This window comes from Pinus tabuliformis, chromosome 2_2 (genome assembly GCF_031772625.1).
Source record: "Pinus tabuliformis cultivar Carrire ecotype Pingquan chromosome 2_2, CPIR1, whole genome shotgun sequence".
Lineage (NCBI taxonomy): Eukaryota > Viridiplantae > Streptophyta > Pinopsida > Pinales > Pinaceae > Pinus > Pinus tabuliformis.
In genome coordinates, this window is record NC_142300.1 from 361,852,108 (window position 1) to 361,856,496 (window position 4,389).

Below are 4,389 nucleotides of genomic sequence, written 5' to 3' on the forward strand. Positions count from 1 at the left end.
GGGGGGACATCTATTGGTGGTGAGGCGATAACTTGTTGTTGAGACATTGCACTCGACTGAGCTGTGTCTTTGGTCGTTTCTTCGTTTTTTCCTTGTTCGTGACCAGACTCTTCAGGATGCTCAGATACTTCTTGTGCGGCGTTGGACTTAGACCTGGAAGTGCTGGTGTTTTCACTCAGGCTGATGCTCGGAGTCGGTTCTCTAGTAGGTATTCGCAGCCTCTCTAGTGGAATACTAGCCAGCCTTCTTTCTCTGTATAACGTGAATTTCTGGAGGTCACCTGAAGACAACCTCGACTGAGCTTCCTGCAAAATTTCTTTGAGCGAGCTCTTACTCTGAAAGAGATCATCAAACAGATCTTTCTTTCCAGAGAACACTCTTATCTTGACGTTCGTCGTGAATTCTTGGGCCACATTATTTGGGTCGAATGGCCTCGCTGGGAACTTAAATAATTGAAGACATGTCACATTCTCCACCTCGCTAAAAGCGTGTCCTACATCGAACAAAGAGAAGGCCCCACAAGTGACGGGAAATTCAGGCCAAATGGCCTTCTTCTTGTCCTTTAGGTCCTTGGTTAAACCGCCTTCAGAACAGGTTTGATAAGCGATTTCCCAGGCCAAAATTTTATCAGGGATATATAGGGGTAGGACATGTGGAGGTACAGTGCTTCCAAAAACACTAATGTAAGTAAACCATTCTTCCCCAAACCATCTTGCGACGGGGATAATGTCAATTTGGGCCTCGGGGGAGCACCTTGGGGGGTCCTTATCGTACATCATTCTGTATAGGGGCAAAATAACCCCATGGCAAATCTGGTAAAAATGAGGGGCAAACTGGGAATCCCATAAGATCTTGTGATAAACATGGATGGGCAATGGGTCTTGGGTAGTCCATTTCCAACCCATAACAGGAAAATTAGATACAAGACAAACAGAATCCATAATATAGGCAGACAGATAAAAAGGAGGATAGACCCTTTGAGAAAAGGATCTCTTAAACCGATAATTGACAACGGCCGTGTATAGAGTATCAGAAAGGATTTTGGCCCAATCTAGGATTTCGGCGTTTGTGGCAGCATCAATTAATGGCAGCCATTCAGATGAAAACTTGTTGATATCTGGCATCCCAAATAACCTACAGAGCATAGCCACAGCAAAACAATATGGGGAGGTGAGGGAACCAGTGCTGTACATACCGTTTTTATCCTTCTTTAGCGGCTCATCTCTTCTAGACCATTCTTTAGTGGTGTCTGATAGATCTGGATTCTCCGCCGCGAACTTCCTAACGAATTCTGCATTATAGGTTGCTTGAGGTTCAGGAAGATGATACATAAGTTTCAAATCTTGCGCAACAAACGATCCTACAAGCCCATGTCCATGAACTTTGAATTGTCTGCCCTTCAATTCTGCATCATCCAATATCCATTTGATCATATCTGTGTATGGTAGAATTTTGGGTCTTGCAACTATTCTGTGGAGGAATGAACATGCTAGGTCCTCCAAGGTCAACTCAGAAGAGCGTGGAGCGCCCGCGACAGCAGTCACCTTCATTATCCTCAGCTTTTCTTCTTCTAGCAGCCTGTACATACCGTCCAATGTTGATATTCCTGCGTCTTTTTTGCAGGCTGTGTCTGTGTATAGCGGTGCCATCTCCTTGGTCTTCTCTCTTGCTTCGGAGCTTTGAGCTTTGTTCTTCTTTCCCATTTCGCTTTGCGTTTCCGTCTGAGTCGTCTTTGCGTTTTGTTCCTGCAGGTTACGAGTGAAATGGAAATGACTGATCCAGAAAGGTGATGGGAGAGTTTTAAATGCAAGAGATAAATCAAATATGCCACCTTACGTGAAGCAAATCTCTACCAAGGCACGCGTCTTTAATCCACTTAATGACTGACAACTAATTAATTTACTATCATTAAAAGCGCATGATTTCGGGTCAGATTATAGAAAGTGGCTTTTTCTTTGAATGGCGCGCCCGAAGGATTCGTACTGAAGTGGTTTATGATTTGCTGACGTAACCTCGCATGTCGCGTGATCGCTAATCGCATCATCGCAAATCGCATGGATGTGGCATCGCAGCGATCGCAATATCACAGATCGCAGGAATTTGATATTCACAAAATCTAGCTTGACTCATTTCTGCGATATGCGATCTAGCGATCGGTGTTATCGTAGATCGGTGGATTTTTAAGTTTTCTTTATGAGTGTTACCAATTTGCGACGCGATGTCATTATTAACATGAGGATTTTGCGCATAAAAAGGGAAATGAAGGTGTTTCATATCTTTTGCAATGCGACCTTAAGGTTTTCTCTTTTATCATAGACTTAGGTCTTAAGAGGATTTTTTTCAAGCGTATGATTGTGATTTCAAAAAGAAACTCTTGCTTTTCCTAAAAATTAACTAAGGGTCCCCATTCATCCAGTATCATGGCTGATACTTAATTGAATAAGGGGGGGTGTTGCTGGCTACAACAATTGGCGATTCACTTGGGAGAACCAGTTATCTCTGCTTTTACATTTATGCTTTCAAACTTCTTGAGAAAAATGTCTTTAGAAAAAAAAAATTTGAACTTTATTATAAAAAGATAAAACAAATAATACTTTAAACTGTCAATGATGTTTAGTTTCAACCTGTTTCTATTCCAATTACTTGCGTCTTCAGCTTGTCTTTGCATTTAAACCAGTCATTACTTGGTCTTGTAAAACATAAAATAAAGTCTTCTCTGTGTATTAGCTCTTTTTCCTCAAATATGCTCCTTTTTCGCAGGTAGAGCCTCTGCTGCCAGTAGGCGTCCATAGCCTTGACAGGGTTACCTATTACCCAGCAATGATCCTTTATCCTGCTTAAGGTTATTTACTACTTTTTCAAAAAAAAAATCCTTTTTTGACACTTTTTCCTTTTTTATTCTCTAAAGAACAATGTCTTGGTTTGGTGGCCAAATTATGACACAGTCATTCACTTGATTTACACTTTTGCTGAACAAGCTGGCTCGTGATGAGACCCCTTGCCTTTTGATTGCAACAATCTTGAGACATTGATCTGTTTTGGTAGACAGTTTTGGAAATGTCAGCAAGTTATAATATATGTGATCATGATAAGTCGGCTCGTGATGAGACCTCTCATTCTTTGAGATATAGCATCTTTTTAGATTTTTCCTCTAAATGCTGCGTTTTCCTTTAGCAGGGAGGAAGTCAAACTTCTTTACTTAAGAAAGCTCTGGACGATAATGATAGGGCTGTTTTTGGTAATGGCTGCCTTCACAGAGAATTTTTATTTTAATATTGATACCTTTCATTGTGCTGACCTAAAAACAAATTTTCCGCTGAGATAGCTTTCTTTAAAGTTTTTTGCAGTTGAAACTATTCATCATATCTGGGTTAAAGTTCTATTGATAATAAAGATCAAATTCCTAAAAGATTTGTTGTTCGTAGAAGCAGAAGTTTCAAAAAAATTTCAATAGAGAAAAAGGTGTCTTTAGTAAATGCCAAATGTCGTTAACCAAAGCAAACATTATTATGAGAGGCGAACATTCCCTAGGGTTATGTAGAGAATATGAATAATTTTGCCTATCGATTTATTAAAAGCAAACCTAAATAACCTAGCTAAATTACTCCTACTCCTATTCTAACTATATACAGGAAATAACTATGTGAAATGATATTTCCAATGGAACCATGTATTCATTTTTATCTCTAGCCGTATGAATCTTCCAAGCATGAGTAAAAAGAACCAAACTTTCCTTGGATCATAAATATTGGTCGTGGAATAAAAACATACAACCCCAATTGGAATTCTGTCTGATTTTCCTTTCTCATGAGAGCTTTTTTCCAACTGGATACCTATTGGATCATAAAAATTGGGATGAATTTCTGTTATGAATTGATGATCTCTTAATAGGAAGGATAACAAGTCATATTGCGAAAATGATTTTTTAGTTTTAATGACTTGTAACCTGTTTTTTGTTAACGCTGAGTTTTTAGCGATTTCGTTTGAAATGAAAGTTCTCATATATAAATCGCTAAAACAAAATCTATCAAAAGTTTGAAAATTTAAAAAGAAATCCGATTTTGTACAAAATGAGTGCAAGTGAGAAAGAAATGATTGGGTATTTACAGAAATAGTGTTACAGCACCACTAGGATCTACTTGTAACATCTTGCTCCTCACAAGAACTGGCCAGGTTTTGTGAATCAAGAACCAGGTTATGATTGCGAACAGGGATGAAGCTTTCCTCACGATATGAATCATAGATCGGGGTATTGTCCTGGATAGTAAATTTATTCAAATGAGCTTTTACTTTGAGATGAGGATCGACCGATATGATTTCTGATTTAAGATGTTCCTTACTATCTGACCTTAATTGAGTTACTTGAGATAACTCAACAACATCATCATC